Source organism: Lissotriton helveticus, chromosome 2_1 (assembly GCF_964261635.1).
Source record: "Lissotriton helveticus chromosome 2_1, aLisHel1.1, whole genome shotgun sequence".
Taxonomy (NCBI): domain Eukaryota; kingdom Metazoa; phylum Chordata; class Amphibia; order Caudata; family Salamandridae; genus Lissotriton; species Lissotriton helveticus.
In genome coordinates this window covers 1,920,013,910-1,920,041,681 of record NC_136059.1, presented here as the reverse complement: position 1 = coordinate 1,920,041,681, position 27,772 = coordinate 1,920,013,910, and positions in this window count along the sequence as shown.

Genomic DNA, 27,772 nt, shown 5'->3' with positions numbered 1-27,772 from the left:
GGCAAAGATTTTGAGAACTTCACAGAGGCCGAAATACTCAGTGCATGATTATTTTGAGAGGCTCATGCAGACTTTTAAGAAGCAGAGTCGAATATGCTGAGAAAGAAGGTGCTAGAGGGCTCATCTCTGCTTTTGTTATGGGTGGACATCTAAAGCTTAGAAATCATATACAGTAAAGTATAATGTGTTGGCAGACAAGGAGAGTAGCTGAGATTTTGAAGCTAACAAAATACAGTAGTGATGGTGTGATGCAAATCAAAAGAAAATCAAAGAGATGCTGATGGTTGCCCAGATGAAGCAATTTGAGAGGAATTCCTGGAATTAGTTGATGGTTTCAGACTTGGGTTATAATCATTCCGGAAATGATGGAATGGGATGCCTTCACTCCAAGTGTACAAACGGGAAATGGACTGCTACAAAGACAAGGCTGTAGAAGAGCGATGTGAATAATTTTGAAATGAATGAATGAATGTGATTATTGATGTGTTGAAAGAAGAACACTGTTTGTCATTTCGGTGGCAGAATTGAGCATTGGAAGCAGAAATGTTGGCAGAATTCAGATAGAACCCAGAATGAATTTGATCACCAGATGCAGAAAGACACATTGTCAATGGTGCCACCCCAACTGACGTCTATGCTGAATGTGAACGATCGGAAAGTTTTACATGACAATGCCTGCAGCCATAGGTTGCCGCACAATATTAAGAACAAAATGCCTTATAGTCCAGGGTAATAACAGAATCTATTCACTCTGAGTAATGATTTTCATCTGTTTTCTTCAGGAAACAATTCACAATGATGGTGCCTGAGAGGGAAGGAGGATTGCCTACTTAGAGCAGTCCTGAAGATAGACCAAAGTGGCCCATTGATTATGAAATCAATGGCCACTCTGGTTCTTTTCTTATGGATAAGGGAGCCCTTAGTTTTACAGCACTTCTGTGGAAGCTCCAAATCTACCCTCATTGGGAAAAGAAATCCATGGCACTACAGCGCTTACGCGAACCTTTGTTGCTGTTATCTGCTATTTTAATATTTTAATACTTCATTTTCTAGTCGCGCTGCCACTTGGGCCACAGGCGCTATTGCAGTTTGTTATTTGGGGGGTATTAGACAGGAACTTACTTGCACAATAATTATTGTAAAAGCACCCGCATTTTGCGGGATTTAGCCAGACTTCGGGGCAATTGGAAACTGACCGCGGCGACCCGTCTGCCATCTTGGGTGGGGGTTACTTGGATCGGCCCGTTTTCAGGGGCCACCTTTTCGCGGGTCTAGAGGATTATCCTCACAGGACTCCCGCGCACAGGATTGTGTATTTAAGGTACCATCTCCTGCCCTAAGGTAGACCATCGCACTACAGCGCTTACGCAAACCTTTGTTGCTGTTATCTGCTATTTTAATATTTTAATACTTCATTTTCTAGTCACGCTGCCACTTTGGCCACAGGCACTATTGCAGCTTGTTATTTGTGGGGTATTAGACAGGAACTTACTTGCACAAAAATTATTGTAAAAGCACCCGCATTTTGCGGGATTTAGCCAGACTTCGGGGGCAATTGGAAACTGCCGCGGCGTCCCGCCCGCCATCTTGGGTGGGGGTTACTTGGATCGGCCCGTTTTCAGGCGCCACCTTTCCGCGGGTCTAGAGGATTATCCTCACAGGACTCCCGCGCGGCCTAATACAGTAGTATATTTGAGGATGGGCGTGCAAGCGCGCAGTGTAGGCGCGCAGCAGGCGCGGAGGTGGCGCGCCGGAGGTGAGCCTGAGGTAAGCCCGTTTGCGCCCGTTCGCGTCCCGGCCGCGTCTAGCGCTAGCCAGGCTGCTCGCCTTGTGTACTCCAGAGATGAGCTTTGCTCGTTGAGCGGCACGTCTAACTCGGCCAAGCATTCGGATACAACCTTATCTCCTGCGAGTGCCCTTTCTTGTGGCTTATTGAATGTTCGCTCTCTCTGCAAACATCATGCTGAGATTGCCCTTCTCATAGAGACATCAAAGTTGGATGTACTCTTTTTGACTGAAACCTGGACTAGAGCGGACAGCGGGGTAGAGCTTGGATGGGCATGTCCCCCGGGCTACTTGATTAAACATAATCCGCGTGCGACTGGGAGAGGTGGCGGAGTTGGATTTATTTTTAGGGAAACCCTCGCATTTTCGCAGTTGGAAATCAAAGGGGTTAGTGGTTTTGAACTCCTAGGGTTTTCCTTAAAAGGCCAGAGTGGTGTGTTGGCTGCTGGGCTACTTTGCTATAGACCGCCCAGTAGTGCCATGCCCCCCCCCCCTCCCCCCCCCCTCAGGAATTGATAGACCTTATATACGATTTGTCTAATTCACATGCTAGGTTCTTTGTGTTGGGTGATTTTAATCTCTGGCCAAATGGTCCACATGACCTCGCTTATCATGAACTCTATACCTTGGATCTGGTCTTTGCTGATGACTCGCTGGTCTCGATTAAGGAGATAGCGGGCCAATGCTGGACGGACCATGCGCTGATTTACTTTTTTATCCTTTTGCCAGTGGGCTCACTGAATAATAGAGGCACTGGCGAACCTAAGTTCAGTCGGCAATGGTCATGGATCCTGAAGTGACGAAGCAAAAAAATGGTAAGGGGTTCTGCCCACTTAACCCTCCCGTACCTGAGCAGGAGACATCCAAGGATGAAAAAGTAGCAAAAAAAGGGTACTGAAGGGATTAATCCTTTTTTAATTTTACAACAAGAAACATCTAATTATCTTGTGAAATACAAATAAAGCATTATCAACATATGTAGGTAAGTTCATATACACACATATGAGCGGACATCTAGGTAGGCACGACAATCAACAATCTATATACAAAATATCACATAAACATCATATACAAATATACAAAACATTTACACTATCAACAAACATTTATCTGTACCCTGAATTCAAAATATATATACAAATATATATACACCAATTTAAGTAAATGCCTCCTCCTAATTTACAATGGAGTGCACAACAAAGTGGAAGTCCCAAAAAGAAAGCACCAGGGGGTTAGAACATTAACCCACTCTCAGATTGTATAGGTGCAAAACAGAGACAAATCAAATCTTTTTAAGTTGTAACAGGGGACTCCATTCAAACAAAAGGTGTCGACGCAGTCGCGGTCGCGTTTCAGCCAGGTGATGTAGGCTTCATCAGGACATGGGTACTCTAATCTTGATGGTCCTGGCCGCGCCTAGGGCCGGGATACCCGGTGGGCCCACAGGGCCACCCACACGGGTGGCGAAGGAGCCACTATCTTAACCCAGGTACTGTAAATAATACCTTGTATATATAATATGTCCGCTAGGAAAGGGGTAGACTCCAAACACGCGTGGCTTAAATCACACGGTCTCTCTCAATTATTCTGGTGACACGAACAAACAGTGTTCACCTCGGCGTTATTCACTCTACCGGGAAGCAGCCAGAAGTGTTCTAGTTTGCCTACGCTTCTTCCTGGGGCCTTTATCTTGGGGGAAAGTGCGGAGGATAGTTATTCCACTCTTTGTCAGCAGATTCTGGAGTCTTTAGACAAGGTTGCCCCTTTACGTAAGGTTAAAGCTAAACCATCGCGGGCTACTCCTTGGTTCTCCAGTGATCTCTTACAGCAAAAGCTTTGCTGTAAACAGGCAGAGCTTTGCTGTAAACAGGCAGAGAGAGAGCCTGGAGAAGGCACTACTTGGAACCTGATAAACTGCTTTACAAGCAGTCTCTGCAGGAATATAAAAGGCAGATTAGGAATGCCAAGCAAAGTATCTGGAGGACACTCTGGCTAAGGCAGCGAATAAGTCCCAAGCCCTGTTTAGACGAGTCAACAGCCTGTCCAACCCTACTTGCGCCTCGAATACTATCCCGGCGTCTCAGGAGCTATGTAATTCCTTGGCCTCTGTTTTTGAGGAAAAAATCAGGAATATTCTGACGGGACTTTCGACTCCCAGTTTGATTTCTTCCTCACCTCATTCCTCATCGGACCTGGTTCAGGTTTTGACCCCTGATGCTGTCAGGGAGAAGACAAAGCAGCCTCAGCTGTCTTGTCTTCTTCTACCTTCCTTGGAGGATTTTTGTCTGCTAGCCAACAGTGTTTCTTCCGGTTCACCTCTTGACCAAGTTCTGGAAGGTGTTCCAGGCGGAGCTGTTCCCCCCGCTTCATTCCATCTCCTGCCAGTCTCTTTCCTCAGGCACGGTTCCTGACAGTTGGAAGCTTGCAGTGGTTTCACCTCTGCTAAAAAAAGCTACCTTGGACCCCTTGTGCCCGGCGAACTATCGGCCCATTTCGCTTCTACCGTTCTCTGTAAAAATCCTAGATAAATTGGTCACAAGAGTCCTGTCTAGCTTCCTTGAAACCAACGCCTGTCTGGACGTGGCCCAATTTGGGTTTAGGCCGCATTGGTCGCCGTTTTGGACACCCTTTGTTCGCGTGTCGAAATGGGTAGAGCAGCATTTTTGGTGCTGCTCGACATGTCGGCCGCGTTCGACACGGTTGACCATGTGGTACTGATACATAGGCTGCAGGAAGCGGGGGTGTCTGGCCAAGCCTTGGACTGGTTAATTTCCTTTCTTGATTACAGACAAAAAGCCGTGGCTTTACCACCCTTTCGGTCAGCTGTCAGAAAGGTGAACCAGGGTGTGCCCCAGGGCTCGGCAATAAGTCCAATCCTATTCAACCTATATATTCGTCCTTTGATTTGTTTAATTAAGTCATTCGGCATATCAGTCATCAATTATGCCGATGACACACAACTTATTTTTTCTTTCGAAGGTGAGAATGCGGTTTCTAAGGATACCTCTACTGCGGACTGGTTGCGACAGAACTCGCTCCAGTTCAATGGTGCCAAAACTGAGGTTCTTCACTATTCTTTGGATCGGCTGCCTCGTCCTCTACCAGAAGAGTTCTGTCCCACTTCTATTCCTGGTATCGTGACAGCCGCCGACTCTGCACGCAATCTTGGGGTCCTATTTGGCCCTAGTCTTCAGTTACATGCATTTGTCAACAAAATCACTGCGACATGCATGCTACTGCTCCGGACATTACGAAAAATTATTCCGTTTCTCCCCCCGGCAGCTAGGATTGAAGCAGTGCGTAGTATCATCCTCAGTAGGTTAGACTTCTGTAACGCACTGCTTCTAGGGTCTCCTAACATCTTGATCCTGAAGCTGCAGCGGGTTCAGAACATGGCGGCTAAGCTGGCCCTCTCCCGCCCATGCTCTGCCTCTTCATCTCTTGCACTTTTCGATCTTCATTGGTTGCCGGTGCAGCAACGGGTCTGTTTTAAAGCGTCCTGCCTTTTTTTTAGAGCTTTGCACGGTCAAGGGCCAGTGATGTTGCAGGATTTATTTTCTTGGTACTCCACTGCCACACCTCTTAGGTCTTCGTCATCCTTCCTGGCGACTGTTCCAAGGTTTAAAAGGGTGAGGATGGGTGGCCGCTCGTTCAGCTTTGCGGCTGTCAAACTTTGGAATTTCTTACCGCTACCGTTAAGGAGTAGGCAAAATATGTTGTCCTTTAAAAAGGACCTTAAAAGTCATCTTTTCCCAAGGGGGGCGTAGGGTGGATACATACTGGTGGTGTTGTTTTGGGTCATAGCGCCAGGATGCCCTTTGGGTGACAGCTGCGCTTAATAAGTATGCCAATACATACATACATACATACATACATACATACATACATACATACATACATGTTGTAGGCATCCTTAATAAACAAATTGCTAGCCAGGTCACAGATGATGTTCCAGTTAAAATAAGGCCAATAGAAAATAAGCATGACTTTGCTTTGAGTGATCCAAGCCCTATGGATTTATGGGGCGGAAAAATGTTGGTTACGATGACCTGCGTGCTTTATTACACACCTGATGGTGTTGTAATTAAAATACTAGATGCAGACTCAAGACCTGATTTAGAGTTCGGCAGACAGTTACTTAATCACAACCGTGTGTTGTGCTGTGTCCCATCTGGCAGAAAACAACACTGGGTGTGGGCTCCCCACAGTAAGGCCAAGCCTCAATATCACTAAACAACTACACAAAAGCCAGTACTGCGACTACTATTTAAAGAGAAACTTGAATTTCTGCGCACGAAGAATTAAACTAAGTGCGAGTTTGGACGATTTGTCAGAATGAATCACTTTTATTATTTATGACATTTTTCAAATTATTCGTTGGTTGAAATTCACATTCGAATCTCACTCTCTCGCACATACCAGACATACATGAATCTATATTTACAATTTTGAATGTCACAAATAAATTTTTTACAAAAACACCATCTATCAATTTGATAGAATCCGGATTGGTGGCGAGACTGTAGTTTAGGAGCGGTCTGGAGTTAATCAGGGACCTTTCGACTGCTGGAGTCTTGCCTCGGTGTAGTGTCCGATCAGTGTCTGCAAGTGACACGGGTGTCGGGCTGGCATGCAGGAAACGCCTATGGACGATGTTGCATATCCGATTTAGAGCACCTCTGGGAAATGTAATCTCGCCACCAATCCGGATTCTATTAAATTCACAACCAACACACCGAATAGAGGGCGATATGTTTCATTGAAATTCGCATTCGCAAAGGCCGAAATTCACAGAATTTCGGTCTTTTGCGAATGCGAATTCTCAATATGGTATGTATTAAGCAAATGTGGTTCAAAATAAGGAATGGCACAATTTGCGATTCCTTATTTTGCGATTGCATTTAAGGAATTGCAATATTTGCGATTCCTTTAATACAATGTATGATGCTTCAAGTTGGTGGTAAGTTGCGAATTCCTTTAAAAAAGCATTTTTATTAAAAACAAAAGGTGCCATGTGACGCTCATACATGCCCGTAGGGCATGTATGTGTGCCATATGCGCACACATGTCATTTTCAGGGGTGCAACAGGGTGTCCTTTGCACACCCCTGCACCCTTGAAAATATTCTCAATTTGCGATTAGCTAATTGCTAATCGCACATTTCCCCTTCATTTCAATGGGCCTCCAGGCCCATAGAAATGAATGGGAAATTATTCCTTATCGCAATTAAGGAATTTTAAGAAATCGCTAAAAAGAAGCTGATTTCTACATACATACCATTTTGCGATTTCTAAATAGCGATTGCTTAAAAATCGCTATTTAGGAATCGCAAAACGGAATGTTGATACATATCGCCCAGAAATCATTGTGTCTTCGCCCGGTTTGTTTTCCAGTAGTGCACACTCATACTAAAGTTATGAGGTCCTGATGAGAACCCTCCTCACTGGTTAAGGGTTCAAAACGCGTAGACCGCTTATCTACACCATAAGAATGCTATTCTTCAAATAGCTCATCTAGATTCGAAAAAGTTGTTGTAATCATATTGAATAAGTCTCTTTGGTGGTTTTGTCAAAAATTAATTTGTGACATTCAAAATTGTACATATAGATTCATGTATGTCTGGTATGTGCGAGAGAGTGAGATTCGAATGTGAATGTAGACCAACCACGTATGAATGTTGTGTTCCCACTAATGTGCACTTTTTATGCAAATGTCATTTTTATGAAAATTGTATTTTGTATTGTCTGTTTTTGATAATTGTTGTGAACTTTATGGTGAATTTAAACCAACGAATGATTTGAAAACTTTCATAAATAATAAAAGTGATTTATTCTGAAATATCGTCCAAACTCGCACTTAGTTAAATTCTTCGTGGGCAGAAATTCAAGTTTCTCTTTAAATAGTAGTCGCAGTACTGGCTTTTGTGTAGTTGTTTAGTGTCCCATCTGGCAGCCATCTCTGCTTTCATTCTGAGCGGGTGGGATACACAGCATCTGAACATCTTTGCATCACATCACTTCTTCATTTCTGTGGGTGCGTTCCACACTCCTCCTGTGAATCCTGTTCTGTGCTCCAGCCGTTCTCCGTATGGAATCTTCTGTGTTCATTCTGACTTGTGCTCCATCTTCTGGTACCATTTGCTAGGGATGTTTGCCATTAGGAGGGTTTTTGCCTTAGAGGTTTCCTCCTCAGACACCTTCAGGGAGGCACCATCTGCTTAGGCACTGTTGAAGTGTTGACCGTATCTTAGCTACTGGAAGAAGTATCCCTTTTGGCAGACGAAGATTGTTAAAAACTGTCCATCTAGGGCAGGTCAAAGTCAAAGGGTGTTCTCTGAGCATTCACATTGAGAAAGGTCCAACAGATTGCAATGCCCAAATACTGGTCCTGAGTAAGACATCATGGATACCTCTCAGGCTTACCTGATCGATCGCACTCAATTCTTAGTCCAGACAGTTCAGCAACTTCATGTAGAGTACTTACCCCTACAGCAAGCCCTTGCTGCCAGAGTGTTCAATGTTACCTCAGGATCCTCTGCTACACCTCACTTTTCAGGGGATCCAAGTAAGCTGAAGGGATATCTTGACTCTTTTACAGTTTCTTTCATCTTCCGCTCAGCTCAAATTTCACAAGACAAGGCAAATTTGGATATTTGATTAGTTCAATATCTGGTCCAGCATTAATGTAGGTGACTCCTCTAGTAGCTACAGAAGATCCATTTCTGTCTAAGTATTAGACATTCCTGATCACATGTTTGAAACGCCCAACCTTGAGTCCCCTGCCAAAGAAGATCTGTGTGACATCTAGCAAGGTGATGAAGACGTATAAGGCTACATCACCCATTTCCATCAATTAGCAGCAGAAACTACCTGAGTTGAGCAGACATTGGTCACCCTGGTTTGCGGAAGTCTCAAGGAGGAAATCAAATATGAGCTAGTTCATGCAGCCTGGTCTGAGACCATGTCTGTACTGATGGACCAAGCATTAACTATTGAACACTGGCTACGAGAATGTCGATTTGTGAAACGTAGTTCCTAACTATCTTTTCATTCCGTGGGGGCTTGAATCCTGATCTGGAAACCAGAAACCATTCTGGAAGAAACATCTGCCTCTTCTAGTGAAGAACCCACGCAAATACGTCTTACCCGTGTACCCCTCTAAGAGTCAAAAAGAGAACAGCACCGAGGAGGTGGGCTGTCTCTGTACTGTGTCTCACCTCAGCACTTGATGCATGGTGCCCAATCTGAACTAAACATGCTTCTTTTTGGAAATACCAGATCCTATCCTCTTTAAAAGGTGAAAGGATTGGAGCCTCTACAAGTCCTTTGATTGTTTTTTCAGGCGATATGCAAGTCTCCTTATTCCCTTTGCCCATGCACTCAGAACATGCTGCATAGTGAGTTGAACACATCTTGGCTCTTCTTGATAACAGAGCCAGTGAAATATATCTGGGTTCCAACTGGGCCCAAGAAAGGTAAGGAAGATTTCTGAAGGTTACTTCAGAACAGGTACACTGTGGTTGAGATTCCCTTATATTTGGCCGAGTTGAGGAAATGGCAGCACCCATGAAATTGACCTTTGAAAAACATTGTGTGATTGTGTCTTTTGACCTGATCACCTCTCCTAAACATATAATAATTCTAGGAATTCCATTGGTGATCCATCATAATCCTTTCAATAACTGGTGTACACTTCTCTTTTTCAAAAACCTAAAGAGGTGGCTTTACCACCTCATCAAGAATTAAACTGTGCCATTGCTTTAGAATTAGGAGGGGTATATCATTTTGCTCAGATTTATTCTCTTCCTGAGTGAGAAAAAGAGGCACTGAGACAACACTTTGAAGAACATTTGTAGAATGGGCTTATAACTCGATCCTCTTCACCCATTGGGGCTTTTTGTTAGTAAGAAGATGAAAGATCCAAGACCTTTTATCAACCTTAGGAGAATAAATAATATTACCATCAAATATCAATGTCTTTTGTCCCTTGTTAAGGACATTTTAGAGTCTGCCTAGGAAACCAAGGTTTTCAATAGATTAGACCTTCGCGGGGCATATCATCTACTGTGAATTAAGGAATGAGACAAGGGAAGACAGTCTTCAGGCTCCTTCTTGGACACTTTAAATACCGGGTAATGCCTTTTCGATTGAGTAATGCCCCAGCTATTTTTCAACGTTTCATGGACCATATCTTTGCCCACTTATTAATCCACTTTTCAGTCATCTATTTGGATGACATCTTGGTGTACTCAAAAGATCCTATACATCATCCTCATTATATTTGTCAGGTGCTTCAAAGGCTCTGTTGAAATCAATTGTGAATGTAATCTGTCTGAAATAGATTATATAGGCTTCTGAATAAATAGCATAGTGATAGCTATTGATTATTTGAAATTATCTGCAAAACAAGACTTGCGGACCTCTTCCAATGTCAAAGAAACACAGTGGGGCGTATTTACAAAAGGATGGTGGAGTCGCCTTTAAGTCAAAACTGCTTACACCGGGCTGTGCCATTCTGAAAACGCAGCAATGCACCATATTTACAATAATATGGCGCACCTCTGCATTTTACCTAGTGATGATGCTAAATTCAGCTGCCTTGCGCTAACAAAGGGAAATTATTGTTTATGTGCAGGAATGTAGCCTTTACTTGAGCCCCAATGCCTCATCACCCGGATACTACAAAAAGTTAATTGTAGAAACTGATGAATCTGATCATCCATTGAGGCTGTCCTTCTTCATCAATAGGATGATGACGGCCTAGAACATCCCATCTTTTATCTCTCACATATTTTATCTGAAACAGAAAAGAACTACTCTGTTCTGTAACAAGAACCTTTAGCCATAAATATGGCCAGCACCAAATGTAGATATTTTCTGATAGGAGCCAGGAAACCCTTTAAAATACGGACCGTTGTCCATTATCTCAAATATCCTGAGAACATGCAGTTCATGAATAGTCATCAAGCCTGTTGGGCTTATTTTTTCAATCAATATGACTTCCGTATCACCAACTTCCCTGGCTCTAAGAACATATTATCAGAAACTCGCTTCTGCATGAGTCACAATTTAACCACATACAGAATGTCCTCTCACCACAACTAATTATTGAAGTAGAACAAACAATCTTGGATAAAGTGTAAGCCAATTATTCCAAGAGTGCCAAGACAGACAAAGAGTCTGTGCTAGGTCAACTCCAGATAAAAGAAAACTTACAGTTTAAGAAGAAGGCTCTGTTTACACCCAGCAAGCCACTTAGACTTGAAATACTTAAGATGTGTCATGATGCTCCTGTAACTGGTTACAGAGGCATTAAATCTACCGTCAAACTACTGTCCCACTCCTTTTGGTGGCCTTCGGTCAAATAAGATACAGAGCTCTATATTCACTCCTCTTAAGTCTATACTCAAAATAAGCTTTTCCATGCTCAACCTTCTCGGCTACTTCAACCTTTAACCAAAAACAACAAAATCTGCGGATCTAACACATTCTCCAAAGGAGAAATCACAAGCACAGTCACTGTAAGCAAGCAATCCAATATTAACATGGAAGGAGTCCTATTTAAGAGGACGGAATCCCATCACCCACCAAGACGGCATGCTTCATCATCGGGGATTCATCGAGGATCTCCTCTTGGATGCAAAACCTAGTGCAACCAAGGGCTGCAGCTCCCTCACTATGAGGGAGGAGCTCACAGATGTTTTAACTGGATCTAATGGTCGGATCTTCTAAGATTTGTGAAGCATGAAGATGTTTTCAAGGTGGGTGTTTGCAGTGCAGAAAAAGAGATGTTATGATGTTAAAATTGGCTACCTAAGAGAAAAATAAATGTTAATGGTTAACTCTCTGTGTCATTTGTTAAAAACAGTGCAAGCGTGGTCAGAAAAAAGTAGTTGAACGCGCTGGTCTTAAAGAGAGGGTATACATGTTTCAGCCATAATGATCGAAATTCGATCGTGGCCTTCCTCAGGACCTAGATGGTAATGCTACTGCAAATTTATGTGTAAATAAGATTAAACTAAGTAAGCAGAACGCTAGAACCTACAATCACCTGTGGTCCCTTTTATGATGAATCTACAGGATTGTTGTGTCACCTATGAAAAGAAAAACATAGTGATATACTGTATCATGTTATAAAAAAAATTATAAGTATAACGTGCTTGAACTGTATTTAGTGTTACAGATAGAGACCAATATCACTGTCAATTCTCCTAATATTGAAAAGGAAACATAATTTCCTTACACATATATGAATGGGTGGACTCCTCGCTACTCCTGGCAACAGCTCAGGGCGTGAGTCACCACTCTGTCGGAAAGAAAAAACTGAAATCATGGATCCTGAGAGTGTACCATAAATCAGTTCTCCATTAATTTAAAATAAACTCTAAAAATTAATTCCAGACAATACCATTAAGAAATTCACTAGACTTTATAAGTGTGCACTAGTCTAAAGAACATATGGAAACCATCTTATATGTATTATTATGTATAACAAGAATTCTCATCTTTTATAAATTATACGCTGTTGATTCACTGTAGCGTGTTTGTTATGCCAGATAATCGTATTATCAAGCACAAGGACTTACTGAGATAAGATGTGCTTGTAAGACTGTTGTCAAAAAATGGGGTCCAAATTGCTAGGATCGCTTAATACAAAGCACCTACTTACTAAAGTTATCCCCAGCATGTGCAGGAGTTATCTGAAAGGAAACAGGCAGATGAATGCCGAAAGCGGGCAACGCCCAATGCCATGTATACAAGAAGCTATTCTCACTAGCAAACCCATAAGGTCATGAAAACACCAACAAACAATTTAGCAGAGCCATGCCATTCTACTGACCTCTCCATCGGTACTCAGGACCGTCTTCTGGCTGTCACGAGCAGTAACCGGCAAGAGAGATCATACACCTTATATATCCTGCATAGTTAGTTTAGTTGAGCCCGCTGTGTGTCATTAGCCTAGGGTGCCGTCGAGTATATTGTACGTCATTAGTTCAGTATCTTAACCCGTTATGAATTGATACTGGGACTACTCCGAGCCCTTAGAGTGTTGGGAAATGTAATCTTGTCTAAAGTTGATCGTCCTCATTTATTAGTTAGTGGAGACAACAATATACCGCAACAATCGTTAGAAAGAAGGAGCTGCGATATTGCAAAATGCTGCACTTCAGTTTTACGTCCGTCAGTGAACCACGCAAATAAGAATCATGCGAACTGTAGTCCTTAGCCATGGTCAACAGTAAAAACTGTACAGTATCCATAGAGACAAGTCATAGGAAATGTAGTTTGACATTACCCTTCTTTGATAATGGCACTACTCAGAACCCTTTGAGTCTGGCGAAATGTATTCAATTTAGAAAACGATCATCCTTTTGATGAGTGGAGTCAACATATATCGAAAAAGAAAGAGACAACATATATATCGAAAAAGACATTCACCCTGAATTGGTTTAATATTAATCTCTAGAGGAGGCTGCAGTTATTATAATACGCAGCACTACAGTTTAATGTCCATCAGTGAACTACTAAAACGGCATCGGGAATCATGGGAAACGTCGTCACTAGGTGTCATCGACAATCAAAACTGCTCAATATGCATAGAATCTTAAAGAATGCAGTCATGCTTACGATTATCGTCTGCTGGTGTTGACAATTAAAAATTAAAAACCACAATTCTCACGGGAGACGTACACCCTTATTCGGATCACTGACAAAATATCAAAGGTCAAAAAATCGACCTACAAAAATATCGGAGCAAGACTATCGATGTCAAGAATATCGACATCCTATCTACAACATGGTAAGTACAAAAATATCAAGAAAAAAATATCGGTGTAAAAAGTTTAGTTTTTAAAAATATAATTTTTTTAGTTAGAAATATATGTAAAATAAACTAAATTATACTTATAAATAGAATAAACATGGTGGGGCGTGGCTAGCAGCCGAGCATGGTGGACGTGAGCTGAGCTTGCTCCGTCAGAAATCCCCATAAATCCTGGAAAATATCCTGCTCACATAGGGTCTGAACCCCTACCCCACACTTTTATCCTGTGGTACCACTATAACCTGCCCCTGTGAGAACCTACGAAGCCCGGGAGCCTTCCGCTGCAGCGTGCGCACTGGTGTGACATCGGGGCCTGACTGGGCCTGGACACAGGGAAGGAGCCGCGGCCCACAGTGCGCCCGGAGGCGGACCGGAAGTGATACCACCCCGGGTGCCGTGGAGCCGCCACTGCACGGATGCGAACCCACTGCCGGATTCTGTCACCGGAGCTTGGCGGACACAAACGGGACAACACCGCATGGCGAGTGAGGCAACTGCCACGGACGGTTGCAGACTGCGCGGTGGTCGTGGCGTAGGAGATCGCTGGAATACCGGAGGGGAGCTTCCGGAAGGTGCTGCCGTCCCGTGCCACCAGCCGAGGGGGTGCACATTCTGGTGGGCTCGGCTGACCCCCTAGGCACCGCGGAAGAGCTCTGCACAGGGAGAAGAGACCTCGTGGACCCCGCTGCCGCCGCACGGAGGAGAGAGGAACTCAAGGGCCCAACTGCAGTTGAAGGTGAGGCCTAACATATGCCCGTCCCCCCCCCCTGTCCCACAATGTGGATGCGGATGGCCCGGAAGTGAGGGGATCACCGGCAGGCGGAGGGTCACCCAAGCTGACTTTGCTTGAGTCCGTGGTGCCAGGGCATTGCCTGATAGACTGTATGGGGGGAACCCTGAGTGCCATTTACAAGCTGGTCACGAGGACGAGGCTGCCTCTTTGCCGCATTACACCGTGGGGGACTGCGGGCACCCCCTGAAGACCGGACTGTACTTGAGCAGTCGGGGGCACGAGCGATCACAGGCAACCCGGAGATGGGCACTCTGGCCCGGCGAGCTAACGGCACCGCGGGGTGGACTATTTCCCCCCCTGCTCCCCCCCTCAATAGGGGACACGAAGCATTCAGACCGGGCGCCTGAGGAAGCGAAGGGCCACTACACTTACAGAGAGAGGGATTTGTGGGGTGTCCCTCTACAGGACAGACTGGAGTGGCTGTGGCAGTCCGATCATCGACGTGAGCATGGACTCGCCCTGTGGGCGGCATACACAGTATACTCCTGGCCTGCGGAGTGCACCGCCTTGGGATTGCGATGGGACGGAACAGGCTCCCCCATCAGGGAGCGCATGCCTCCGGCTCGGAGGACCCGCTGGCCTCCTCCAATGAGGATGTGATCCCCCAACAGGCGTTACCGTGCAGGAAGACAAATTGAACCTTATATTGTCGGAAATTAAGGCCTCCAGAGAAGCCCTTAAGGCACGGATAGACACTATATCAACGGGACTGTTGCTACTGAAAGATGATCACAAGAAATTAGCCGACAAAGTCTCTGAACACAAGCTAGCCATCGCGGATTTAATACCCCAGCAGATGGAGCATTCCACGCGGCTAGAAAACCTGGAGAAGCAGGTGCGGGGCTTGAGAGACAGAGTGGATGATGCCGAAGGGCACTCGCGTCGCAACAACATACACATTTTGGGAGTGCCTGAATGCAGAGCAGGGGCGAACCCAACCCGCTTTGTGGAAGACTGGCTGAAAACCGTTGCGGACCCGGCGGAGCTCACCCAGATGTACAGCTTCGGAATGGCACACAGGGTACCCCCCAGGCCACCGAAACCGGGAGCACCGCCACGACCCTAATAGCGCGCCTTCTCCACTTCAAGGACAGGGACGCAATCCTGAAGGCCGCTAGGGAACACAGCCCAATAAAGTACAAAAATCGGACTTTCTCCATATACCCGGACTTCACACAAGCTGTGCAGAGGGCCAGGGCGTCCTTCTGGGGAGTGAAACGTGCCCTCAGGGACCGTAATATGAAATATGCCCTCTTCTTCCCGGCACCCCTCCGAGTCATCCATGACCGTAAAACTTATTTTTTCGACACCCCAGAGGAGGCCTCGGAGTGGATGGAAGTGACGCTCACACCACCTCCATCCCCGCGATCCAGAGAGGAAGTACCGGAAACGCAAAGTTCCGATGGCCAGGACATGCCACAGAAACGCCCACGGACTCCGGAGAGCGAAGCCCCACAGAACGAACTGCTCGGGGAGACGGAAGGGCCTGACTCGATAGCGGCGGCACTGCTGACAACTAACGCCCTTGTGGAGCAAGATGCAACTAATGGGGCGATGTCCGCCAGCCCGACCAGTTCTCGGACGACGGTATCGGATGCGGAAGGCAGCCTGCAGTTATTCCCACGCATCACGGCACAGATGGCAGTGGACATGTGAACATTGAATCGGAGGAAGCGGCTTGGTAATGTAGAGAATGAACTAATTGGCTGTAGAGGGGGAGGGACTAGGGCCCAGGACACCTGATATTGAAGGGGACTTCAAGAACGAGACTCTTAGTAACTAACTGTTGAGTTCGTCCGACTGGGCACACGCCCCCCAGGCTCAGGCACAATTGCGCTCTGTTTGTACCCCTGTCGGGTGTTAAGGTTTGGTCCTCTCTGTTCTTGGAGAGGGGTCCGTAAAGTTGGGGTGGTTCAACTGCACACAGCACTGGAGATATTTAACATGTCGTCAGTTTTCATGAGGTCAGAGGCAGGGTCTCGGATTGCGAATACCTGGGGTAATGGCGTCTCCTAATCATTACAAGGTCTGCACTTGGAATGTGAGAGGCATGGGCTCGGTGCATAAGAGGCACAGGGTGCTGGCTCAACTGAACAGGCGGCAGGTACACGTAGCATGTCTCCAAGAAACGCACCTGAACGGGGCGGAGGGCGCTAAGCTTTTGAAGAAGTGGAGGGGCCAACTCTTTGCCATGGCGTTTTCTGCATTCTCACGGGGGGGCGGCCATATGGATTAGAAACACAATTCCATTCAAATCAGTAGGAACGAGAGCGGAAGGCCGATATGTGTTCACGTAGGGGATGCTCAATGGCAATTGCATAGTGCTGGGCAGTATATACGCTCCCAATTCAGAACAATCAAAGTTTTTCGCAGATGTTGGCAGAGTGTTGTCGGATTGTGCCGGGCATTAATGGATGATTGGAGGTGATTGCAATGCAGTATTAGACCGAAGAATGGACAGATCGCACCCGCCACTACACTGTACGGAGAGAAGGAAACAGGCAATAGTGCTGGCACGATGGGTGGATGGATGGAAGCTGGTTGATACCTGGAGGGTACTTAACACATCCAACAGAGAATATACATTCCACTCTCCGCCACACAAGTTGCACACTAGAATTGACAGAATACTCTGTTCCAGGACTCTGATGGCGTCGGTTGTCTCTGTACAGCACATGGGTAAGACGCTATCAGACCACCACCCAGTGGAACTGACGCTGCACTGGGGGAGACTGTCTGCCCCGATCCCGACATGGCGACTACCCCCGGGCCTGTTGGAGGACTCAGTTTTCAGGTCAACATTACTAGACGTAAGCACAAACTAATTCACGGAGAACGAGGGCACGGCCAGCTCCAGGCAAATCGAATGGGACGCCTTTAAGGTGACCATGCGTCGAGTGGCGATGGGTACGAAAGTGGGAGTTAAGCACACAATACTGGAAAGACTGAAGGTGGTGGAGGGAAGCTTGGCGATGCTTGAGAACGAAGCCGTTGGAACGGACGGCACTCTCACGCAACTCCAAGTGGCTCACATACAGCATGCAAAACTGTTAGAGGAACTGAGAGTGGTTGACTATGGGGAATATACCGCCAGGCAGCACACACAAGCTGATAGAGCGGGCACGCTACTGGCGTGCCTGATGCGCAACGAACCGGCGGGTGCTCCTATAATGGAGCTGCACAACAGTGCGGGAGTGTTGGTGCAGGACCAACTAGAGATCAATACCGCGTTCCAGCATTACTACTCTGTCTTGTTTGGTCCGCACGTGCCGCTCTCGGAGCAGGACTTCGATACGTTCTTCTCTGACATATGTGTTTCTCAATTGAGTGCGGCACAAAGTGCAGACCTTTCGAAGCCCATCACATTAATGGAAGTTCGGCAGGCTATTAAGGCCTTATCGAGGAACAAGGCGCCCGGGACGGATGGCCTACCGGCAGAATTCTATTTGACATACGTAGATCTGTTGGCCCCCCGCTTACATGCACTTTACAGGGAGGCACTGGAGGGTGACTCTCTGCCGGGCACGACATTGCAGGCTTTGATAGTGTCTCTCCTAAAACCCGGGAGAGACGCTCTACAGCTGGCGAACTACAGGTCCCTGTCATTGCTAAATACAGATTATAAAATCTTTAGTAAACTCCTGGCTACACGACTATACCAATACATCCCAGACGTAATACACCCTGACCAGTGCGGTTTTGTACAGGGCAGGAGCACTGCCCTGAAACTGAGGAGACTCTGCCAGCTGATGTCACCAAATGATACGGGGAAGGACACAGAGGGGTGCATTTCCCTGGACCTCAGACAGGCCTTTGATTCCCTTAGATGGGACTATATGTTCGTGGCGATGGCCAAATTTGGGATCCCACCGGAATTCATAGATTGGGTGTCCGTATTGTACCGGAGACCCACAGCGAGAGTTCGTACTAATAAATGTATTTTGGGCCAGTTCAAGATAGAGAAGGGCACGAGACAGGGATGCCCATTGTCGCCCTTACTGTTTATAATCGCGCTGGAACCTCTAATGATAAAAGTGCGGACCCTCGCAGCCACGGCTGGGATCACCAGACTTGCCACTTATCATGTTATATCTGTAGCGCTGCTGTCCTCGAGGGGTCGAAACAGGTCAGCAATACGCGGAAACCACAAGGGCACTACAACTCCCAGAAGGACCTGGGCGCGGGCGAACCGGAAGTGGTTGTGGGACCAGAGATATAAGCAATCCTCCTGCGTAGCTCAGTGCTTATCAATCTTGCCTTCGTGTCAGGAGAGAGAGAGCCTGTGCGCGGACGCTTGCCTTCCCGCTAGGAGGACGCCGGATAGAGTTGTGCGCGGACGCTTGCCTTCCCGCTAGAAGGACGCTGGACAGAGTTGTGCGCGGACGCTTGCCTTCCCGCTAGGAGGACGCCGCGGACGCTTGCCTTCCCGCTAGGAGGACGCCGGATAAAGTGGTGCGCGGACGCTTGCCTTCCCGCTAGGAGGACGCCGCATCGTTTCCTACTCGAACACTTAGAGGTAGGAACTTGTAAAGCACGGCCGTGCTAGAGAAACTGTTTCTTTTTCTTTCCTTAGTCCAGAGGTGGAGCAACAGTCCGTTGTTGTCTTACTTCGTTTACTACCTCCAGTGACAGTAACTAGTAGGTGCTATCGAAGCCACCCCTGTAATCCTTTCAGGGTACCTAGTGGTCAAGGAACTCTTGAGTCTCAGGATTACCGTCCCGTTACTACATCACCCAGAATCCTTTTGGGCATCTCCCCTGTTAATTTTTGTAAGTACGGGTTTTCTCCTTAAATCCTGTGGTAGTCTACGAACTGTAGGCAGGGAACTAATGTTCTGTTCGTTTGTGTTTTCCCAGTATTGTTGTGACTTGAAGACCTCCTTCCCTTGTGACCAGACCAAGAGGGGTACTTCGCAACAACATCCACCTTCGTTGTTCTCTCCCTTTTTCCTGGAATGCCTTCTGTCCCTTGCATGTGTATAGTGCAGGGAGAGTGGGCATTATTTGGGAACTGGGATACTATTCTTCGCGCTGTGGTCCCCGCCGGCCAGTACCTGAAGGTTAGTGGCTTAGGGTTTCCCTACGTGGGATATCTGTGGGTTGCTAACCGTTACAGATTGATAAGCCCAAGTAGACAAGCCGAGCCCGGACCATGGAGCCAAATGTTATGTTAGCCTCGTTGGTAGAAAGCCTTAATGCGCTTCAACACGAGGTACACGCATCGCGTGCCGAAAACCAAGAGATGAAGAAAGAAATGAATACCATGAGGAGAGAGGTAGCGGGCATGGTGCGTAAAGGGCAGGGATCAGGATCTTACATAAGGGAAGCGACTCTACCTCCCCCTGGACATCCAGTAACGCAATCCCCTCCCCAGGGAGCATCAGGGGGTGGGTTTTTTGTCCCCAATGCCATACCTCAGTCCTCCACCGACCACACTCCTACGGTGCATGTCATACAGAACACGGGTATCCCTCTTGCCCCACCTGAACGCTTTCATGGGGATCCGAAGAAATTTGAGACATTCCTAAATCAATGCCGGCTCCACTTTTTATGTAAGCCTGCGGTGTTTCAGGACGATGCCTCCAAAACGTCATTCATGATGTCCTATATGAGTGGGAACGCGGCTAGTTGGACAATACCGTTGATGGAGAAGAACGATCCGGTGTTGCATCATTGCCTTGATTTCTGTTCTGCCCTACGGAGGTTGTTCGACCGCAAGACTCATATGTTGTCCTTGGACAAAGAACTTATCACATTACGCCAGGGGTCGCAAGACCTATTGACCTATATCACCGCTTTCAACAGACTAGTGGTTGAGACTGACTGGCCACAGGAGAAGCGCACCTCCTTGTTCTATCAGGGACTTCGATGTGAGTTAAAGGACGTCTTGTCTCAAGTAGTCCAAATGCCTGCCAACTGTGAGGACTTGATAGATCTTACCGTGCAACTCGACCATCGCCTTCTGGAAAGGCGGGGAGACCGGAATCTGAGCGATATGAAAGGATGGTATCCCAAACCCAAACCGTCGGCGGAGGAAGGCTCCAAGAATCCAGAGGGGGTTGAGCCGATGCAGATCGGTGGGATCCGAGGCCCTCTGACAATGGAAGAACGGGAGCGCAGACGAAGAATGAAGCTTTGTCTTTATTGTGGTAAAGGGGGGCACTTCATACGTGAATGTCGAGCCAGGGCCCAACAACCCGAGAGAAACTCAGGGCCACGAAAACCCGTTATCCTGGGAACCAAAGAGACGTCGGAAAACTAAAAAGTCCGGCCCAGACGGAGGTCGCTGGGTTGGACGTGAGACAGACATCGATCTCCTCTCTCCTTGCCAACACTATGATGCCAGCAGTGGCCCATATAAACATGCCGGTGACCTTATTTATAGCCGGGAACAATGTCACTCACGTGGAAGCCCTGTTGGATTCGGGAGCCACAGGGAATTATATAGACCTCGAGTATGCAGCCTCCCTTGGGATTGCGTGGGAGCGGAAGAATGAGCCAGAAAACGTCAAAGCTGTCGACGGCTCTTCCTTGACCTCAGGGCCAGTAACCAAACATACGGTGCCTCTACGCATGCAGCATGAAGAACACCAAGAATTCATCCAATTTGACTTGATAGCGGCGCCACAGTTCCGCCTCATCCTAGGCATGCCCTGGCTGACTCTCCACGATCCTGATGTGAGCTGGTCAGCACGAACGGTGACGATGAATTCGGCTTACTGCAAAGAACATTGTTGCAAAAGTATCCCGGTGGCAACTGACGACGATGAGATCCCTTGGGCACATCATTTGGCTGTCTCCTGTGCGGAAGCCCCTAAGAAGTCCAGCTCTTTACCCAAAGAATACGAGGGCTTTCATGAACTCTTTGACAAAAAGCAGGCAACAAGATTACCCCCGCATCGCGTGTACGATTGCTGTATCGATCTTCTACCAGGGGCTGCGATACCCTGTAGTAGAGTCTATGCGCTAGCAGAGAAGGAGAACCAGTATTTGCGGAAATACATTGATGAAAACATGGCCTCCGGATTCATTCGCCATTCTACTTCCCCTGCATCATCCCCTTTATTTTTTATTCCGAAAAAGGACTGCGATGAATTGAGACTCTGTATCGATTACCGAGCACTGAATAGCATCACGGTCAAAAACAGGTACCCCCTTCCTTTGATATCCGTGCTGATGGATCAAATCAAAGGAGCCCGCTATTTCACCAAGCTGGACCTTCGTGGGGCCTACCATCTTGTGCGCGTAAAACAAGGCGACGAGTGGAAGACCGCATTCCGCACCAAGTTTGGGCTCTTTGAGTATAGGGTAATGCCCTTCGGTCTATGCAACGCCCCTTCCGCCTTCCAGTATTTCATGGATGAGGTGCTAAGGGGATTGTTAGATACCATATGCATGGTATACATAGACGATATACTCATCTATTCGAAGACCATGCAAGACCACGTACAACACGTCACTGCAGTGTTAGAACGCCTGCAACAAAACGAATTATACGCTAAACTTGAAAAGTGTCTGTTTCATGTCCCAGAGGTGTCCTTTTTAGGCTACGTGATCAACGCTAACGGTTTCCAAATGGAAAATGGGAAGGTAGAGGCCATTAAGAACTGGGCTACGCCACAGAACGTCAAATCCGTGCAGAGTTTTTTGGGATTTGCAAATTACTACAGGAGATTTATAAAAGATTTCTCCAGGATTATCCATCCCATCTCATGTCTGCTGCGAAAAAACGTGCCCTTCCAGTGGGGGGAAGAAGCAGACCTATCCTTTCGCACCCTCAAGGAGCGATTCACTCAAGCCCCCATTTTGCGACATCCGGATGCCCAACTACCATTCATACTGGAAACAGATGCATCTCAATACGCTCTGGGAGGGGTCTTGTCCCAGCGACATCCAACAACTGGACAAATACATCCCGTCGCCTATTACTCCAAGAAACTGAGCCCAAGCGAGATCAATTATTCCATCACGGATAAAGAATTGCTCGCCATCAAAAGAGGCTGCGAAGAATGGAGACACTACTTGTGGGGGGCCCGACACACCTTTGAGATATACACGGATCACAGGAACCTTTTGTTCTTGAAAACGGCGAAGGCCCTCACGCCAAGACAACTCCGATGGACACTCTTCTTCGCGGATTACGATTTTGTGATCAAGTATCGTCCCGGCCCTCAAAATGGGAAGGCCGATGCCCTTTCCAGGAACCTGGAAATCCCTGACTCAGACACCCCAGACAACAGCGAACCTCCTTCTATCTTGTCTGAGGGTGCTTTTCCCGATGGCACCATTGCTTTGCTCACATCCACTGATTTCCTCGAGGACATTAGGGTATCTTTGACGGACGTCGATATTCCAACTTGGCTCCAAGAAGAACCCCTAGGGCGAACACAAAACAACGACCTTTTGTATCATCACCATGCCTTGTATGTCCCGGACCCTGGTCTACAGATGCAGGTACTTACGTGGGCTCACGACACTGTACTAGGAGGACATTGGGGTGTATATAAAACTATTGCCACCATAGAACGGTCTTTCTGGTGGCCCAACCTCAGAAACGACGTAAAGAAATACGTCCGGAATTGTTCAGTGTGTGCACAAAGCAAGGCGATACATAACCGACCAGCTGGGTTGCTCCGCCCGATTCCCATTCCCCCCAAACCTTGGCACACTGTATCAATGGACTTCATTGTTGAAATGCCTTTGTGTCAAGGAAAGACAACGATCTTGGTTCTCGTTGACCATCTGACCAAAATGGGCCATTTTGTACCGTTGGAGGGGCTACCAAACTCCGCAGAACTGGCACTCGTGATCCTGCAACATCTTGTGAGAGCCCATGGCATCCCATCCGTCTTCATCACCGATAGGGGTTCGCAGTTTACATCCCGTTTCTGGAAAGCCCTTTGCAAAACGTTGACCATCGATGCCCGGCTCTCAACGAGTTACCACCCCCAAACAGACGGAAAAACAGAACGCCTCAACCAGACCATACAGCAGTACCTGCGATGTTTTTCCCTGCAGAACTCTACGGACTGGGTCACCCTCTTGTGGATGGCGGAGTTCACCTATAATAACACCGAGCACTCCACCTTGGGCTGCTCCCCATTCTTTTGTCTTTTGGGATATCACCCGAACATTCTTCCTTTTGAATGGCCTGCAGCATCCCAGCTGCCGAGCATCCAAGAACACCATGCCCATCTGCATGCGGTAAGGGTCGACGCCATCCATCATCTGTCAGCTGCACAAACAACGCAGAAAAGACATGCGGACAAGAAACGCAGCCCTGAGCCGGTGTACGAGGTGGGGGACAAGGTATGGCTCTCCACGAGGTATATCCATCTCCGGGGTATTAACAAGCTAAAACCCAAATACATAGGTCCTTACAGTATCGAGGAAGTGATTAACCCTGTGGCCATGAGAGTGTCTATCCCTCGCACCTGGCATATCCACCCTGTGTTTCATGTGTCCCTTCTCCAGCCCTGTCCCGTAGAGACGAGACTGCCTGTTCATCCCCCTCCAGTGATAGTGGACGGGTTGGAGGAATATGAGGTGCAGGACCTGTTAGACTCAAGGCTGTACCGGGGAAGGGTTCAGTATCTAGTACATTGGAAGGGGTTTGGTGTTGAGGAACGGACATGGGAACCTGAGCAAAATCTCCATTGTCCCGAGTTGGTGGTTCGCTTCCACGAGGTGCATCCGGGGAAACCGGGTCGACCGCCGAGTCGGCAGTCCTTAAGAGGGGGCTCTGTAGCGCTGCTGTCCTCGAGGGGTCGAAACAGGTCAGCAATACGCGGAAACCACAAGGGCACTACAACTCCCAGAAGGACCTGGGCGCGGGCGAACCGGAAGTGGTTGTGGGACCAGAGATATAAGCAATCCTCCTGCGTAGCTCAGTGCTTATCAATCTTGCCTTCGTGTCAGGAGAGAGAGAGCCTGTGCGCGGACGCTTGCCTTCCCGCTAGGAGGACGCCGGATAGAGTTGTGCGCGGACGCTTGCCTTCCCGCTAGAAGGACGCAGGACAGAGTTGTGCGCGGACGCTTGCCTTCCCGCTGGGAGGACGCCGCGGACGCTTGCCTTCCCGCTAGGAGGACGCCGGATAAAGTGGTGCGCGGACGCTTGCCTTCCCGCTAGGAGGACGCCGCATCGTTTCCTACTCGAACACTTAGAGGTAGGAACTTGTAAAGCACGGCCGTGCTAGAGAAACTGTTTCTTTTTCTTTCCTTAGTCCAGAGGTGGAGCAACAGTCCGTTGTTGTCTTACTTTGTTTACTACCTCCAGTGACAGTAACTAGTAGGTGCTATCGAAGCCACCCCTGTAATCCTTTCAGGGTACCTAGTGGTCAAGGAACTCTTGAGTCTCAGGATTACCGTCCCGTTACTACATCACCCAGAATCCTTTTGGGCATCTCCCCTGTTAATTTTTGTAAGTACGGGTTTTCTCCTTAAATCCTGTGGTAGTCTACGAACTGTAGGCAGGGAACTAATGTTCTGTTCGTTTGTGTTTTCCCAGTATTGTTGTGACTTGAAGACCTCCTTCCCTTGTGACCAGACCAAGAGGGGTACTTCGCAACAACATCCACCTTCGTTGTTCTCTCCCTTTTTCCTGGAATGCCTTCTGTCCCTTGCATGTGTATAGTGCAGGGAGAGTGGGCATTATTTGGGAACTGGGATACTATTCTTCGCGCTGTGGTCCCCGCCGGCCAGTACCTGAAGGTTAGTGGCTTAGGGTTTCCCTACGTGGGATATCTGTGGGTTGCTAACCGTTACAATATCAGCGTATGAGGATGACATACTGTTATATTTAAATGATATCAGCGGCCCGCTGCACCCGTTACCGGCAGTTTTTAGTGCCTTCCACAGGCTCTCGGGCCTTCTGATCAACGAAACAAAATCGTATGGGTTTGGATTTTACAGAACACTAGACGAGTCGCACATCCAGTTTGTGCCGTTCCAATTTCAGGTGGCGCCCACGACATTCAAATATTTAGGCATCCTTGTATACCGCCGACCACAAGACCTGTTAGAGGGCAATTTGGGCAAGGCCCTGACCGCCTTGAAGACTCAGGTGCGATTCTGGACTACGCTGCCCTTGTCAGTGGCGGGCACAGTCGCCATCTCCAAAATGGTAGTGCTACCGAGGCTGATCTATTTCTTCACGAACTTGCCTATTTTAGTGCCCATGTCCTTTTTCAAGTCCCTACACGCGATGTTGACGGAACTGGTGTGGGGGACAGGCAGACGGCGTATAAGCCTGGCAAAATTACAACTTCCTACGGACAGGGGTGGTTTGGGGGTGCCAGACCTGATCGCATATGGATATGCATGCCAACTACAGTGGCTGGCGTTCTGGCTGGCGGGTCGCAACCTCCAAGAACTGGCCATGATGGAAGCTGACAGAAAGCGGGGGGACATACACCGGTTGCTGCTTCCGAAGGCCAGGATACCCGAATCGGCACCACTACTACTTAGATTAGCGATCACGCAATGGAAAAAGGTGATCCGCTACACGAACAGACGCTCTTCCTATGCACCCTCGATCCCGTTACTGGGTATCCCACTGGGAACTGGCCTGTTAACGGAACGAAAACTGCGGCCTTGGACTGATGCCGGAGTCACACAGGTTGGGGACTTCTTCTCGGAGGGCAGGCTCTTGGCGAACGCGGACTTCATCCGCTTACACCAGGCGCCGACGACATTATTTATAACGCACGCGCAAGTCACGCATTACATAACCGCACACTGGGCGAGAGACGGGTCGGAACCGGATACAAATACACTGACCACCATGCTATACCTCATGGGAACGGGTAGCCACCTGACGAAATGGTTATCTAATGGCATCAGAGCCGACAGAGCTATTTCACTACAACCCCTCAGGCTGCGCTGGGAAGGTGATGCAGGGAGAGCCCTTAGTGACAAGGAGTGGGACAAGGTGTAGATACTGACAAAGAAAGTATCACGTAATCCTAAATTCAAGTTCATACAGCTCATGGTTGTACATAGGGCATACTTGACTCCCCACAGGCTGCATACAATGTTCCCTGACGCAGCTGGCAATTGCTCCAGATGTCAACATGAGGACGCGGGACTCCTGCATATGTTTTGGGACTGCCCCAAATTGGATCATTACTGGGCGAGGATTACCCGCATCCTGAGTGAGTTAGCACCGGGCAGACCTTACACGTCCGCATTATACGGCATACTGGGGATAGGTCACAATGAGAAGAAAAGGAGTGTGACTACTAGATTTGTGGATTTGGCACTATTGTTGGCGAAGAGGGCGGTAGCGATGAAGTGGAAGTCGGCTAGGCCACCAGAGATAGAGACCTGGGGCAGGGAAGTATTAAGATGGGGTAAGGCTGAAGGGCAGGAACTGCAAAGAGATGAACGCAGGGGACTTAGGAAACATCCCATCTCATTGGATTGGAACGTGTTGTTAGTGGAGTTTGAGAGGGGTCTTCCAGAACAAGATGACTAAGAGCGCGCATAGATCCTGAAGTGGAGGGAGGGCGTAGCCTGCCCTGGGATGGCACACTCACCAAGTGGCCTGCACATCTGCTGTATACCAGTGAGATTCCTCTGGGCCGAGCCGTAGATCTTGGCAGAATTGTACACTGTTTGTTTATATGTAACAGTAGGAAGACGAGAGACCCAATGGTCGTTCAACATGGATGTTACACTCGGGACACTGCCAGACCTGGAATATTGTACTAGAAATGTCAGTGATGGGGAGGGAGGGATTGGGATGTTATAGAGTTGTAATGTTCATAGAAATTTGGAAAATGGAAATGATATCTATATATTGTCATGTTCACCACGGTAGAGTTTAAGATATGATGCCCTATTATATTCTGTTCTATCTGATATGGTGACTTATTGTGATCAATAAAGACATTTTCAAAAAAATAAATAAATAGAATAAACATAGTTAAACATATTTTATAATGTTTAAAATTGCTAAGTAATATATATATAATTTAATAAAACATGAATTAAACATATACATAAAATATATAATATATATACTTACTTAGTAATCAGTTTTAGTAATTATTTTAATAACTTATCAATTATTAAAAAATATTAGAAATTACTAATACATCTATACACATAAAACAATAACAACAAATAAAAATAAATAATTATGTATAACACATTTTTTTTTATCGTTTAATATATTCAAAATTATTTATATACTACATTAGCTAAAATAATACAAAACATAATAAATATCAGAGGGAATGAAACTACTATTCTAAATCCAAAAAAGAACAACAGTAGGGAAAGTGTTGTGTAGCATAGGGGTACAAATTACTCTTCCAACTCCAGAGAGTGCAACAGTAGGGAAAGTGTAGGATAGCGTAGGGGTAAAAA